The 16608-nt window shown below is 42.3% G+C and overlaps 5 non-coding genes across 5 annotated transcripts; 2 read left to right on the top strand and 3 right to left on the bottom strand.

Annotated features, from left to right (window-relative positions):
* Window positions 1-2650: 2650 nt before the first annotated feature.
* Window positions 2651-2724, bottom strand: trnai-aau (transfer RNA isoleucine (anticodon AAU)). The gene has a single exon. It is a non-coding gene; the product is annotated as a tRNA-Ile (tRNA).
* A 541-nt stretch (window positions 2725-3265) lies between these two features.
* LOC148636092 (U4 spliceosomal RNA) lies at window positions 3266-3407 on the bottom strand. The gene has a single exon (XR_015932602.1). It is a non-coding gene; the product is annotated as a U4 spliceosomal RNA (small nuclear RNA).
* Window positions 3408-7635: 4228 nt separating this feature from the next.
* Window positions 7636-7717, top strand: trnas-gga (transfer RNA serine (anticodon GGA)). The gene has a single exon. It is a non-coding gene; the product is annotated as a tRNA-Ser (tRNA).
* Window positions 7718-14827: 7110 nt separating this feature from the next.
* LOC148636090 (U4 spliceosomal RNA) lies at window positions 14828-14969 on the bottom strand. The gene has a single exon (XR_015932600.1). It is a non-coding gene; the product is annotated as a U4 spliceosomal RNA (small nuclear RNA).
* Window positions 14970-16273: 1304 nt separating this feature from the next.
* Window positions 16274-16392, top strand: LOC148636089 (5S ribosomal RNA). The gene has a single exon (XR_015932598.1). It is a non-coding gene; the product is annotated as a 5S ribosomal RNA (ribosomal RNA).
* The last annotated feature ends 216 nt before the right edge of the window (window positions 16393-16608 follow it).

Here is a 16608-nt window from a genome sequence, read left to right as displayed (position 1 = left end):
TCATGTCTGCCATCATAAGAATATGAGTCCAATATTTTAGAATTAACCTTACCTGTGGTGTCTTTAATCCCTATTGCTCAATGCACGGTGAAAGCATTGCATACGTGTCTGACAATGAGGAATGACAGTCATTTGCCTGTTTCACAAATGATCGTATTTTACTAGAGATTCTGTTTGGGATTCAGCTGTGCATTCGGACAGCAATCCCTTTCAAGAAATGATACGTTCTGGATGAGGTCAAAGGTGCTGAAACACTGTATTTAGGATGTTTGCAGTGATTGTGTCTCCTGCTTCAACGCAGTGATATATAGATGTGCTCCTGTAATTTATTGGTACATGCCCTGGGCAGTAAGCAGTCTGAGGATTTATTTCCAGACGGCATAGAGCAGTGAAGTAGTGAAGTAGTGCAACACCACTTTATCATTATATTATTAGAACCTATTCTACTTAAATTATAACATTATACACAATTTGAGTTCATTTTAAAAATTAAAAGGTAATGAAAGGAATGCATATTAATGAGGAAGATAATACCGATATGCATGTGATAATCTTCCTTATATCATGTAGTGCGTCATTTGGACACTTTGTGGGCTTGATATACAAAGAAAATCATGTTTTATGGTACAAGATAAATACAAAACTGAAGCTTTTATTTTAATTAGATTTGTTTATAAAGCATAAGCAATCATTTATTACATTACTATATGTGAAAATAACATTTTAGCATCATATTATTACATACAGGTCTTTAGCTTCAGCACAGTGATATATATATATATGCTCAGTGATTTATTGGTACATGCCCAGGTCAATAATCAGAATGAGGATTTATTTCCAGACGGGCTACAGGTAGTGTTGTGAAATACTTCAACACACTGGATCGCAGATTTAGACCCCCTGCACTCTTACTCCTTAAAAACCAAAGAAATGAAGATATGTAGCAATCACATTGTAACAGGGGTGACAGTGACTTAATGCTTATACTAGTGGACTTCAGGTACCTTTAGGGTACGGTGTTCCCTGAAGGGCTCTCAAACCCCACATTTCAGATGCCTAGCTGTATCGCTGATCTATTGCACCTCAGAATCACTTTTAAACCTTACCTCTGGTATCTTTAATCCCTATTGCTCAACGCATGGTGAAAGTATTGCATAAATGTGTCTGAAAATGAGCAATGGGCACCTGAGAGACTCATTTGCCTGTTTCACAAATGATCATATTTGACTAGAGATTCTGTTTGGGATTCAGTTGTGCATTCTGACAGCAATCCCTTTCAAAAAACGATACATTCTGGATGAGGTCAAAGGTGCAGGAACACTGTATTTAGGATGTGTTTTAAAATCCATTGACTGATCCCCGAATCCTGAAGTTTCTTCGCATGATATCGGGCTTGCAACCACTTTCTGAAAAATGATGAAAAATACCAAAAATGAAAAAAAAAATATCAATTCTAGAGCCTAAGAGGAAAACAAGACAAATTTATATCTCCAAATAATTTTATGTGCTTCAGAAGAGCCCAGGAAAGTTTTTTGCATACATGAAACCACGCCCGTTTGCACGTAAGCAGACATGGTTGCACACACGACTTCATGAAAGCACGCGTGCATGCGAAGTCATCCTGTTGAGCATTTGAAAAGCCGCACCACGCCGCACTTGAAATAGCTCTTACATTAGTGGTAGACGCAGGAATCGCCTTTTTATTTACGCTCTTACCAACGCGATGGAAAGCAAAACAAAGCAAAGCAGAGCAAAACAACGAACAAACAAAAACCCTCACGTCCCGCACTTGCAAATAACACCGTTACGTGCCCAAGCGGTATTGTATGTCATCCTAGCACTGCACCCCGGGGCGTACGGTATATGGGAACGAGCACACGCCACGAATCGTCTCGAATCACTCCCTACAGCTGTAAGGCACCTTGAAGCGTGCACCCCCAACATTCTTCTTTGCGCATCTGTGAAAGGTAAATTCTTGAACAAACTCTGAACCAGCTCTAAGGAAACTAATCAGATTAGACATTACTTTGACTCATCTTTTTACGCTCAGTGCTGGATTGCTCAAACTCCAGCTAGGGTTAGGGTTAGCATTCCCACGCTACTTAGACACTTTGTTTACGCTCAGTGCTGGATTTTGGGAACTTCAGGACGAGTGGGAATTTTCTCCTATCTGTCAATTCTGTTTTGTTTTGGAGACTCTTGGCTGCCTATGTTGTACAGTGCAGCGTGAAGGAAACATTTTCCAAAACTGTGTCAGCTCAAAAGTTGTAAGAAAACCTCTCCAGCTGCTTTAACTCTCTTGATTTTTGTCATTTAACGTGACACTCGATGTATAACTGGAGCCTCACATATGCAAATGGTGAGGCTCCAGTTCGACACCACTTTACAGTATATGACAAAAGCATGGCAGACTGTGCCGGACCGGCAGATAACTTCTGCTTATTTTTACCATATTAAACATTGGAAATCCTCCCACTTGCATTTGTGACACTTGATTTTGGCTCCACCTAAGACACTCTTAAATCATCAAACACTTTTCTCTTCTCCCGCAACACTCTTGTCTGTCGGCACTATGTGGCAGCGTTGCATGACAACCCATCTCACCACGGAAAGGAACCTAACAGCTTTGGTAAGAGAGGAGAAAAGGACCTGGCCCGTACGGGGCTCGAACCCACGACCTTGGCGTTATTAGCACCACACTCTAACCAACTGAGCTAACCGGCCTCACGACAGTGGTCCTCTCTGTGCTGACACTGCTCATGATGTTTCCCGAGCCGAAACTGCGTTTTTCCAAGCAATTTGACAAAGCCCGCCCACTGAAAACTGCAGCAGATCGTGTAAAGACGTTCAACTTTGTAATTACTGCACGCACAGGAAGCAGAATAAATTCCTCTTGTCAAACTGTCAAAGGTTTGCTTTGCGAACGCTGCAGGACATCGCACAATCTCTTTTGAACAGGGACGAACGATTTCTTATGGGGCGCAGTAAGTACAGACGTTTAAAAAGCTCCACTCATGCCGACGATGCAGCATGAAGAAGCGCAACCTAACATTTGACAGACAAAGGCCGGGCGCCGCTACGAGCAATATGAAATCAAACTGACAGCACACGGCGTTTCGCGCTGACTCAAAAGTGATCTCGACAGACGCTGTTCTCTGCATAAAGCTGAAAGAGCTAAAGAGCGTTTCTGTTGAGACGTAACAAGCTCGTTTCTTTCTACCATGATGTCACCATGACCAAATCTGTCTTTAAGCACCTTGCTCAGTCTCTGACGACACTGTCAAAAATTGCTTTCGCCGATTGTATTGCAAACCGGCGGAAGCGGGGTATTGGGAAAAGTTTTCAACTAGCAATAATCGCGCCTCGGCTAAACCTCACAGGCTACGATACTGCCACTGCGCAAAGCTGATAGTTGCCAGGCAACCGCGGGGATCCTATGGAAATCGTTATCGATAGTCTCATGGCATGTCGTTTCTGTAACGCTTCATATTTGTCCTCTTCTTCATCTAGCTTGAGGTTTTGAAGAATTTCATGGCAGACAAGGTCTCCGTCGGGAACAAAGGGCGTTGTGAGAAAACCGTTGCTTATTTTCAGCAGCAGAAATACAACCCTTTAAATACAAGATGACAGAACAATGACGAAGGGCATGCCTGGAGGAACTCATGCACTACAGAGGAAAGGGGGTGGGCACGTACAGTTCACATTCAAGCCACAAGTACTCTTCTTGGATGTTGCACAAACAAATCCTAACGTCTTGAAACCATTGCAGCATGTTTGTGTCCCACTTCCCGTGGCTGCAGGACGACTGACACGAACGGACAAACACAATCTGTGGCGTTTAGCGTGACATAGTCTTGCAGGCATCGTGCTGTCTCACTGCAATACTATACCGCTGGAGGAAACAGTCCATCTGGCCATGAAACTCATTTAAACGTCTAGCTACAGCAACTAACTATATCATGATTTATTCAGGATGTGTGGAATCAGCACGTCCCGGAGACAGCTTCCGAAATCGTGAGCATTCTCTGGTGGTAGGGGCGTTCAAGATGGCGCTCAGGTGGGAGGTAAAGTTTAGTGGTTGAGGAGTTTTTTTGAGTTTTTCATGACCTGAATGTTAATTTTTGCTTTTTTTGACTACAGAAAAATAAGGACTTAACACTAGTTGTTTAAACTTCAGTTATAATTGAAAGAAAAAAAAAACGATTTTTTTTAGGTTTAAGAATTTCGATATGAGTAACACTGGGAAAAGAAAAGAGTGCTGGGTCCTCGAAGGAGAAATCTAAGATACCTCAATCGTATATGTATAGCACTACAAGAAAATCGATGGAACTACAGGGAAAAGTGAAGCAGCTGGAGGGGACGTGGAAAGAGTGCTGGAGATGCGCTCGTACGGTAGAGCCGGAGTCCCTGCCCAGCACACCTGTGAAAACCCCGGCGGCCAAGAGAGGAAGGGGCGACCTGACGCTGGAGGAGCTCCAAACCAACATCTTTAACATGATGGGTGAGCTGAAGGAAATGATTCGATTTAATACAGTCGCAATCGAAAGTCTTAAAAAGTCCATGGACTGTGTGTTTAAAGAGGTTGAAGACTTAAAGAGTGAAGTAAAAGTTCTTAAACAAGTAAATACCGAACAAGAAAAGCATATTAAAGAACTTGAATTGAAAGTGAACGATGTAGATAGATACTGTCGACGATGGAATTTAAAATTATTTGGAGTTAAAGAGGAACGTGATAAGGACCTTGTTGCAACAGTGAAGGGTATCTGTAAAAGGACCCTGCCGGACCAGGAGGACGTAATATCGGCCATTGACTTTGTTCACAGGCTCGGGAGAGCGAACATGTCTGGGCAAGTGCGCCCCAGATCGATTATAATACAGTTCACCAAGAGGACGGCGAGGGACATGCTGTGGCGAGCGGCGAGGGGGAATGAGTATTTGAATGGGAACAAACTGAGGTTTGCAGAGGAACTGTCTGCCGCGGACAGGAGCACCAGGAACCAGCTGTGGCCCCAGGTTGAAGCTGCCAGAAGAGAGGGGAGGAGACCCTACTTTGTGGGAGCGAGGGCCTTTGTGGACGGGAAGGAGATTTGCTCCCAGTGACTGCTCAGTTAATGATTATGTTTGGTTTTATTTGTTATACCAGTATATACTAGTGTTTCTTTAGTGTTAGTTTGGAATGGTGTAGTTAAGTGTTAAGGACTGTTATAGTTCTGGTTCTTTGAAAAACTCAATAGTTTAGATAGTCTTAGAGTTAGTTATTTGCTTTTGTGTATGTCTTTTTCATGAATGCCAGAGGTACTCGAAATGTTGTTAAAAGAAAAACGTTTTTTTTGTTTTGTAAAAAACTGTGCTGAGTTTTATTTTTTTACAGGAAACGCATGCATGTTGAAACTAAAGTTTATAATTGAGAAATATTAAAGCAAGGAAAATATGATACGTGTAAAATATACAATTTGATCACATAATTACTTAATTACCTCTGGTAGTTAAATGTTTTTTTTCTGCTGCGTTTTTTTTCTCTTGTACATGACTCTGATCCTCTTGTTGTATTTGTATTTGTAAATTCTACATGTTTAATAAAAATAAAAAAAAGCATTATAATCAAGTAGCCACAGAAATTGCATCACGCTTTCATGTATGCTATTGCAGACACCAACGTTGCCTAGATAGAAAACCGAAATAGCCGTGGGTTTGCTTGCTGGTCTGAAGGATCTCTCTTCGAATCTCTATCATTTGTCAATGGAAGTAAAACGCGCTGCAATCTGATATGTTCAGAATCAAACCCGCAGCTGTTGTTCGACTTTATTTCTTGACTAATTACAACTGAGTGTCGCATGAGCAGTTACGTAAACTTGTCTGGTATATTTGAACACAAATGCCGTTCTTCAATTAAAACTAACAGTACATTGTCAGGGACATTCAGTTCTATACAAACAAGAGACAGACAAGAGAATATTCCTACCTTCATGTGGACTACGTGTTGACTTACTGATCGGAATAATTGAAAAGTTCGGGTTCATAGCCGATGCAGTGCGTTCTAATTAGAACAACAGCAACGCTGAGCTCTCAGCACCGTACTGAGCCCAGGTGTTTTTCTAAAGCTGTCAGGTGCAGTTCATTTACATGAAGGAAATCTCTTACTGGGTACAATTACAATGCAGTAAGTAGCACAGGCTACTAAGGGAGTAGCCTGATGCGTTTAAAAACGACCCGAGCCAGCCAGGAGTCGAATTTACAATCTCCTAATCCGTAGTCAGACGCGTTATCCATTGCGCCACTGGCCCTGGTGTGACACTGCAGGACTGTAACCCAGTGAGCTCAGCACTGCAACTAGTAAAATATTACCCGCGGTCCATTCTTTTCCAAAAGTGAGAAACACCTGTTTTCTACATGTTGTCTGTTTTAAAACCATATCTCTTTAAACCAAACCAAGAGTTTGTCTTTTGCACTGATATTCTGATTCATTTCGATTTCAAAGAAAAAAAAACATTATCTTCCAAAGCATCATACAATTGTCCCTTCTTCCAGACTCTACTTCTCTCTTGTAGTAGTACAGCAGACCTTTCCAGGTGAGCAGATAACAGAGTCCGAAATGAGCTTCCTCCATCAAGCAAAGTACCTGAACATGACTCTGTCTTCATAAATGCGCCCCTGTAATAAAGAAATTAAATCCAAAATCAAGAGGGCAGTTGCCTACTGAAGTTCAAGAAGTCATCAATTTTAACCTAGCAACACATTAAAGGCTGCATCTATACAAGTATGATTCTAGAAATGCTCACCAGATTACGTTTTAAGAAGGAACTGCGCCTCAGGTTTCGCCGAGATCTTAACTCGGATGGCAGGATTCAGAGTCCGGAGTGTGGACTGATGGAGCACGGAGGGTCCATATACTGTGGATCCCTCAGTGATCTTCCGCGTATTCAAACCGCCAGCGTGTAACTCCCCTGTCCCCGTGACCTCATCGCTCTGCTCTCACCTCTGTGCAGCCGAGCCCGACTCATGATAAAGTGGAAAAAAATATGCCCCCAACGTGAGATTTAATTTAGATTTCACAGATGCGCAAGGAAGAATGTTGGGGGTGCACACTTCAAGGTGCCTTACAGCTGTAGGGAGTGATTCGAGACGATTCGTGGCGTGCGCTCGTTCCCATATACCGTACGCCCCGGGCTGCAGTGCTAGGATGACATACAATACCGCTTGGGCACGTAACGGCCTTATATGCAAGTGTGGGACGTGAGGGTTTTCGTTTGTTCGTTTTGTTTTGCTCTGCTTTGCTTTGTTTTGCTTTCCATCGCGTTGGTAAGAGCGTAAATAAAAAGGCGATTCCTGCGTCTACCACTAATGTAAGAGCTATTTCAAGTGCGACGTGGTGCGGCTTTTCAAATGCTTGTGGGCATTTCTCTGTTGTTGATTCTTTTTTTGTGTGTAACAAAGTGGCATTTTCATGTCCGGACGGGGAGACTTTATCATTCCGACATGAAGCCACCCTTAAGTCCTCTGAGGCGTGTCTGTCTGCAAGGCTTGTATTTTGGAAATGTTTTTTTTAAACGGAGAATGACTTTGAAATAGGCTTCCGCCGGCGCCTCGCGATCCAGGTAAGATTGTAGCAAGAACGCAGCGGCGGTGGGGCTTGCTGTAGTCGTGGCCGAGTGATTAAAGCGATGGATTGGAAATCCATTGGGGTCTCCCCGCGCAAGTTCGAATCCTGCCGACTAGGTTGTCCGCCTCCAGTCCTTGTGTTCCGGCGCAAGGAAAGAAGCGTGCCTCTTTGCTGTTCCTGGTGGTTTTAAAACGCCAAATCGCTTGTACCCGCTGCCTTGGAAATAAATTCTTCAGCATCCGCGAATGCCTTTTTGCAGCTAAATGACGGTGTAAGTGTGTTTAGCCAGCGGGACTGGCTAGAGACGTAACTAAAGAGACTTGACGAAAATCAACTTAAGGAGATTGGAAAATATAAGAGCGTCTGAAAGTATAAGTACAGTACAGGTGGACGTAAAAGTAGTTAGATAAACAGTGTTTGTATTTTTATACAATTAGTTGCAATAGAGGAAACAATTTGGGTTTATTCGAATGTCTCAGACATGCTGAAACGCTGTAGGTTTAGAATCGAGACTGGGGAGAATAACGTCTTGTGAGAAGATCTGTTTACCTAACGATTAGATCCTGTAAATCCCTTGTACCCTCCCTAAGTCTGTCCCAGTCCAGTGGATAAAAATGTACTGTTAATGGAGTGTTGGTTTCTCTGTTATGGGATACTGGAGCACTACTGTCATGCTTGTTTCACTCCTCTGTTCAACAGTGTGCTATAGAGTAATGTATATGGGGAGACGGCAGGAGGCCACAGGAGTATTGGGGCAGCAAGTTTTACTTGCCGAGTACCAGATTTTAATGGGTGGTTTTATCCCAGATCTATTGGGTTGGAATATTATGCAATACAAAGAATGACTATCCAGAACAGGGTATCACGTGGCTTCAACTGACTGTGATCACTCAGTATGTTGATAGTATTCTGAGTGCTTCCCCTGACGAGGAAACCCACAAGTCTGAGTTGCTTCAGCTTTAGAGTGTCTAATAGAAGCAGCTATGATAAGGCCCTTTTGTGTCTAGCATTGTGAAATTTTAACAGGGCTTGGGTGCAATGTTTTTACAGGGTGAGCACAACTCTTAACAGATCTGCTTAAGGGGGGAGTGCAGTACAAGGACAAGATTGCCTTGGTTCCCGCAACAAAAGCCGCCTATAATAATTTGAAACAAGCTCTCTTACAGGTGCTGAGACTGGGGTTTCCTCAGATGGATCAACCATTCCTTTGTATGTAAGTGTGGACAAAGGGTTACTGTATATGTATATAATGTATGTATTTGTTGCATGTAGGCCACAATTCTGGATGGCTATGGAGAAATAGGATTCTCTCACAACGGCAGGGACTCCAGTTAAGAATACTAGGCTTGTCTCTGAACTGATTTGTAGTTTTACAGCTGCCGACAGAAGCAGCTTGAGTAAGGTGTAAATAACACAATAAATAAAGAATTCCAGTAACTCAAGGTAACAACCATGCAGATGCAGATGCCAGACGAGCTGCACTGGGAGAGCGGGAGTCTGAGACCCCTGTGAAACCTCTATTGGGGAAAGGGGAGAATTCAGGTTGAGGCCTTTAATAGATGTTTAATAGTGGTTAGAACAAATGTGTAAAGAATGTGGGGTTGTATGATGATGTGATGTGGGCTGGCACATACCCAAGTGTATGACAAAGATGATCCCAGGGTATGGACTGCCCTGCCCCTTGGATACTGATCTAGGGGCAGACTACACTGGGAAGGTGTGCCAGGCTGTAATTGCCTCACTAGGGGTAAGTTGGAAGTCACATTGCCCCAATCACCCACAGTCTGAAAGACCAACTAAGGAAATATCAACTGAAGGGACACCGTGGGTAGATAACTCTCTATTAAAGTGTTGTAGGTTTGTTAACTGAAGCGGTGCACAGGGCTTGTGAACAGGTGCCGGACGCTTGGGGACCTCCAGCAGAGGGGAGACACGACCGGATACCTGGCGAGTGGGTGTAGGTGAAGAAGAGATACCCTGCCAGATGTTGCAATCCTGCTGGGAGGGACCATATCAACTGCCACCAATTACTGATTGTGCCATCTGAGTGACAGCATGAGATCGCTGGATCCGCGCATCGCACTTTCACTGACCCACGGCACCAGAGACTGAGTGAACAGAAAGAAGGATGTTGTTACCGTTTCTGTGTCTGATGCTTCCTAAGACCAACAGTGTGCTTGTTAGGCCTGAGGAGCATTACTGGGGATATGGTATCAATACATTCCGGGTGTTGGGATATCTATCAGGGTAATACATTTCTAATTGGACTATAAATAATGTCATATTGTCTGCTTTAAAACTGATGTTTTCAACTCTATTGTAGAGATTCTAGAATCAACTAATAGAGAATTGAAATAAAAAAGGGCATAAGAAGACATTACCAAGAACGACCACAAGATGGAGATATTGTCTAGACATTACCAACAACGACCACAAGATGGAGATATTGTCCAAAGAGGCAAGAAGGGCAAAGCCGCGAAAAGGTAAAAGCATTTTTTGAAAGAGATTGCTGTCAGAATGCACATCCGTATCCCAAACAGAATCTCTAGTAGAATATGATCATTTGTGAAACAGGCAAATGAGTGTCTGCTACAATATGATTGCTACACATCTGCATTTGTTGGTTTTTAAGGAGTAAGAGTGCAGGGGGTTTAAACCTGCGATCCAGTGTGTTGAAGTATTTCACAACACTACCCCTAGCACATCTGGAAATAAATCCTCATAAGTGCAAACACATCCTAAATACAGTGTTCCTGCACCTTTGACCTCATCCAGAATGTATCGTTTTTTGAAAGGGATTGCTGTCAGAATGCACAACTGAATCCCAAACAGAATCTCTAGTCAAATATGATCATTTGTGAAACAGGCAAATGAGTCTCTCAGGTGCCCATTGCTCATTTTCAGACACATTTATGCAATACTTTCACCATGCGTTGAGCAATAGGGATTAAAGATACCAGAGGTAAGGTTTAAAAGTGATTCTGAGGTGCAACACATCAGCGATACAGCTAGGCATCTGAAATGCGGGGTTTGAGAGCCCTTCAGGGAACACCTTACCCTAAAGGTACCAGAAGTCCACTAGTATAAGCATTAAGTCACTGTCACCCCTGTTACAATGTGATTGCTACATATCTTCATTTCTTTGGTTTTTAAGTAGTAAGAGTGCAGGGGGTCTAAATCTGCGATCCAGTGTGTTGAAGTATTTCACAACACTACCTGTAGCCCGTCTGGAAAAAAATCCTCATTCTGATTATTGACCTGGGCATGTACCAATAAATCACTGAGCATATATATATCACTGTGTTGAAGCTAGAGACCTGTATGTAATAATATGATGCTAAAATGTTATTTTCACATATATTAATGTAATAAATGATTGCTTATGCTTTATAAACAAATCTAATTAAAATAAAAGCTAAAGTTTTGTATTTATCTTGTACCATAGAACATGATTTTCTTTGTATTTCAAGCCCACAAAGTGTCCAAATGACGCACTACATGATATAAAGAAGATTATCACATGCATATCGGTATTATCTTTCTTATGAAAATGCATTCCTTTCATTATCTTTTACTTTTTAAAATGAACTCAAGTTGTGTATAATGTAATAATTTAAGTAGAATAGATTCTAATAATAAAATGATCCAGTGTGTTGCTCTACTACACTACTTCACTGCTCTATGCCGTCTGGAAATAAATCCTCAGACTGCTTACTGCCCTGGGCATGTACCAATGAATTACAGGAGCACATCTATTTATCACTGCGTTGAAGCAGGAGACACATAGTCTCTGCAAACACATCCTAAATACAGTGTTCCAGCACCTTTGACCTCATCCAGAACGTATCATTTCTTGAAAGGGATTGCTGTCCGAATGCACATCTGAATCCCAAACAGAATCTCTAGTAAAATACGATCATTTGTGAAACAGGCAAATTACTGTCTCAGGGGCCCATTCCTCATTCTCAAGACACATGTATGCAGTACGTACACCATGCATTTAGCAATAGGGATTAAAGACACCACAGGTAAGGTTAGATGTCATGTTCTATGATCATTTCTTTCAGCATTAGGGACTAAATATACCAAACGTATGATGCTAAAATCCTGAAAAAAGGATGTGCTCCATCTCGGCAGTAGATTGGATTCCAAAACTGATTTGGGTCAATATACATTACCTTTGAAGATAAGGTACAGTCTACTGTAGGGAACCATCAACTTAGAAAGCATTGGCCTTCCCTGGGGGTCAGGTAGGTGCAAAAGATAAACCTTTATCCTATCTTTATCTTAAGATAAGTGGCCAAGCAGTATTTTTCCAAGTTTCACCAAGCTCATCATGTTGCCATAGTAGAAAAAGTTCTATAAAATGTTAAATAACTTTAAAAAAAGCATCTTGGTCTTTCAGTACTGTACAAGGTGAATTAAACTGTCCCTGGTAATAAAAAGTAATTAGAAGCATCCCAGAAACTTTATCTCTAGAAACATTAGCTGTTTTATATCATGTAATTTAGTGTGATGTTGTCAGAATTCAAGGACATTATCACACACAGAAATTGGTTCAGTTAAATCTAAAAAACGCAGCTAAACATGGGTTTAAATGTAAAATAGAAGTCTTACCTCTTGTCAAAAGATTTAATTCAAGAAGCGATGTAATAAATGATTGCTTATGCTTTATAAACAAATCTAATTAAAATAAAAGCTTAAGTTTTGTATTTATCTTGTACCATAGAACATGATTTTCTTTGTATTTGAAGCCCACAAAGTGTCCAAATGACGCACTACATGATATAAGGAAGATTATCACATGCATATCGGTATTATCTTTCTTTTAAAAATGCATTCCTTTCATTACCTTTTACTTTTTAAAATGAACTCAAATTGTGTATAATGTAATAATTTAAGTAGAATAGATTCAGGTAGGAAATATAGAGTCATGATGTTTATGGCTGACATCATTTCACATGGGTGAATTTTAAGCTAAGAAATAAAAACATTTACAATGAAGATACCATTGCTTAATTTTAAATGCCTTTAAAAAATAAATACCTCCTGAGAATAATTTGCCACTCCCAGATCCTTGGTAAGGTACTGTTTGAATCCAATCAGGAGAGGAGCATCCAGGGAGTGCTTTCTATAGAGTCCAGCTTGGGCCACTCTCTTCCGGCCTGCTGATACTTTTTAACTACTCAGGGCCTGTAAGGATATAAAACACCGGTTTAAACATTTTATACCTATAAGACAAATTAGAATTTTAGTAAAAAATAGATACATCTGAAAAATAAAAAGTCTTACTGCTGATAGAGTTCTTCAGAGCTCACATCTTCCCCTTCCTTATCTGCTTCTGTTTCAGTTTCTAGAGCAGCCTCTGGCATCTCTTCCTCCTGGACAGCGGCCTCTTGCTCAGGGCCGCTGGAATGCAGGTATATTCTTTTCAACATGCTTTTACATAATATGTTGTAACAATGATTTCAAAAAGAAACTACAGAAGCCTTACAGATTAAAAATATCTCACCTTGCCAATGTGTCTTCAGGCTTCCCATGTACAAAAAGGCCCAAGGACTCTAGCAGTCTTACAACCACTATCCTGTTTGCCTCACCAGACACGATCTCTATTCTGTGGTAATCCACGATGACCCCGTTCTTCAGGTGATTCATCATGTCCTCCCTCGCCTGTTGAGAGGCCATCCTGATGTTTTCTGCCGTGGCGTGCTTCATACACGCCCTCTTCAAGTGAGCAGGAAGCTGATCAAGAGTATTCAGGCACATCTTGCACACCAGGGGAATCCTCGCGGGTTTCCTTTGAAAATAAATAATACCATCTGTGTATAGAAACAAGCTAAGACTGATTTCTTAAATTATCCTTAATTTTCTCTCTCATAGTTTGAGCATAATGATTTTATTGCATTTATATAAGAATTGCTCATTGCTCCAAAATAAATAATGGTTTCATAAAAAAGTGAGCACTTACTTGGTCTCAGTCACAGACTTTCCAATAGAAGCCATTGTGGAGTTCAGCAACTGCAGGTCCTAGAAGTGGGGAAGGAATTTTAAAAGAGAAATTGAATTACAATACAGAAGGAATGGCTGAGGGATCACTGAAATATATATATACAAATTCCAAAGACTGAGTCCATATAGAAACAACTACCTTTCATTTTCAATATAAGAAAAAAAAAAACATTATCTTCCAAAGCATCATAAAATTGTCCCTTCTTCCCCGTGACCTCATTGCTCTGCTCTCTCCTCTGTGCAGCTGAGCCCGACTCACGGTAAAATGGAAAAAAATATGCCCTCGACGTGAAATTTACTCTGGAGCGAGCCAGTGTTGCGCATAGCTGCCTTCAAAGCAGTTGACCCAGGTTCGATTCCCGGCCAATGCAGTTGCGAATGTTTTCAAATGCTGTCATGAGCCTTGGATTGTGACTAGCAAAGCGAAGCCTTTTGAAAGAGCTAAAGCACTGCAAAACGGAATTGAAGGAGAATCTTACAGGGGATTCTGAGCAGTGTCTGCATACATGCAGTCAGATAAAGGTGCTGAAAGCTTGAGCTACTCTCAATGTCATGCTGCCCTTCCCCGGAGTAAATCTGTTACATTGAAAGAATGCTTCTGGCAGGTTCAAAAAGGGACCCTTGTTAATTGGAGAAATCAATGATTTCGAATGAATTCTGTACGCGTTAAAAGACAGCTATACACAGAAAACATGCAGGACACTGCTCATGATGTTTCCCGAGCCGAAACACAGTGCGTTTTTCCAAGCCATTTGACAAAGCCCACCCACTGAAAACTGCAGCAGATCGTGTAAAGACGTTCAACTTTGTAACTACTGCACGCACAGGAAGCAGAATAAATTCCTCTTTTCAAACTGTCAAAGGTTTGCTTTGCGAACGCTGCAGGACATCGCACAATCTCTTTTGAACAGGGACAAACGATTTCTTATGGGGCGCAGTAAGTACAGACGTTTAAAATGCTCCACTCATGCCGACGATGCAGCATGAAGAAGCGCAACCTAACGTTTGACAGACAAAAGCCAGGCGCCGCTACGAGCAATATGAAAACATACTGACAGCACACGGCGTTTCGCGCTGACACAAAAGTAATCTCGACAGACGCTGTTCTCTGCATAAAGCTGAAAGAGCTAAAGAGCGTTTCTGTTGACACGTAACAAGCTCGTTTCTTTCTACCATGATATCACCATGACCAAATCTGTCTTTAAACACCTTGCTCAGTCTCTGACGAGACTGTCAAAAATTGCTTTCGCCGATTGTATTGCAAACCGGCGGAAGCGGGGTATTGGGAAAAGTTTTCAACTAGCAATAATCGCGCCTCGGCTAAACCTCACAGGCTACGATACTGCCACTGCGCAAAGCTGACGGTTGCCAAGCAACCGCGGGGATTCTATGGAAATCGTTATCGATCGTCTCATGGCATGTCGTTGCTATAACGCTTCATATTTGTCGTCTTCTTCTTCTTCTAGCTTGAGGTTTTGAAGAATTTCATGACAGACAAGGGCTCCGTTGGGAACAAAGGGCGTTGTGAGAAAACCGTTGCTTATTTTCAGCAGCAGAAATACAACCCTTTAAATAAAAGATGACAGAACAATGACGAAGGTCATGCCGGGAGGAACTCATGCACTATAGAGGAAAGGGGGCGGGCACGTACAGTTCACATTCAAGCCACAAGTACTCTTCTTGGATGTTGCACAAACAAATCCTAACGTCTTGAAAGCATTGCAGCATGTTTGTGTCCCACTTCCCGTGGCTGCGGGACGACTGACAAGAACGGACAAACAATCTGTGGCGTTTAGCGTGACATAGTCTTGCAGGCATCGTGCTGTCTCACTGCAATACTATACCGCTGGAGGAAACAGTCCATCTGGCCATGAAACTCATTTGAACGTCTAGCTACAGCAACTAACAATATCATGATTTATTCAGGATGTGTGGAATCAGCACGTCCCGGAGACAGCTTCCGAAATCGTGAGCATTCTCTGGTGGTAGGGGCGTTCAAGATGGCGCTCAGGTGGGAGGTAAAGTTTAGTTGTTGGGGAGTTTTTTTGAGTTTTTCATGACCTGAATGTTAATTTTTGCTTTTTTTGACTACAGAAAAATAAGGACTTAACACTAGTTGTTTAAACTTCAGTTATAATTGAAAGAAAAAAAAACCGATTTTTTTAGGGTTAACCCTTTTATGTTTAAAAAGTCCGATATGAGTAACACTGGGAAAAGAAAAGAGAGTGCTGGGTCTTCGAAGGAGAACTCTAAGATACCTCAATCGTATATGTATAGCACTACAAAAAAATCGATGGCAACTAAAGGGAAAAGTGAAGCAGCTGCAGGGGCAGCAAGAGGGCGGAGGCGCCGCGCGCCCGGCCGACGTGTTGGACCGGTGCGCTTTACGTGCTGAAATAAACACGCGACAGCCCCGAAATGTTTCCAGAGTGCTGTGCACTGAAGACTTGCCTGGTGCTCCTCCGTGCAGATTGTTTGTCCTCCTCCAGTGCGGGACGAGCCAACACAAGGGAGCGCATTCGCCAACATCCAGGCACGCAATGCGATTTGGAAAGCAGCTCCTTTCCAAAGAGTTGCACACGAACGATCCTTCAGTCCCGCTCGGGGGGCATGGAACCCCCGCCACACACAGCTTCAAGTAGCGAGTCATGCGCCAGGGCTTTCGCTTACGGCCACACCACCCTGGACACGCCTGATCTTGTCTGATCTCGGAAGCTAAGCAGGGTTGGGCCTGGTTAGTACTTGGATGGGAGACTGCCTGGGAATACCAGGTGCTGTAAGCTTTTGCTCTCCCGGCCAGCAGGGGTCGCCGTTGGTGCCGTAGGCTTTGGGAGGAAAACCTGCAGGATGGAAAGGTGATCTATAGCCTCATCTCTAGAGATGTTTTGTTGCTGTGGCATGTGTGTGACCCATATTCAAAAAAAAAAAACCCGTCTGTAAAACGAATATCGAAGCTGCCTCTAAATCTGCAAATGAAGATGAGTCGATAAACCACTCGT

Source organism: Lepisosteus platostomus, unplaced genomic scaffold (genome assembly GCF_059453375.1).
Source record: "Lepisosteus platostomus isolate fLepPlt1 unplaced genomic scaffold, fLepPlt1.hap1 Scaffold_199_H1, whole genome shotgun sequence".
Taxonomy (NCBI): Eukaryota; Metazoa; Chordata; class Actinopteri; order Semionotiformes; family Lepisosteidae; genus Lepisosteus; species Lepisosteus platostomus.
The sequence above is the reverse complement of the archived record's forward strand: the minus strand, read 5'-3'. Positions and strand labels throughout refer to the sequence as shown.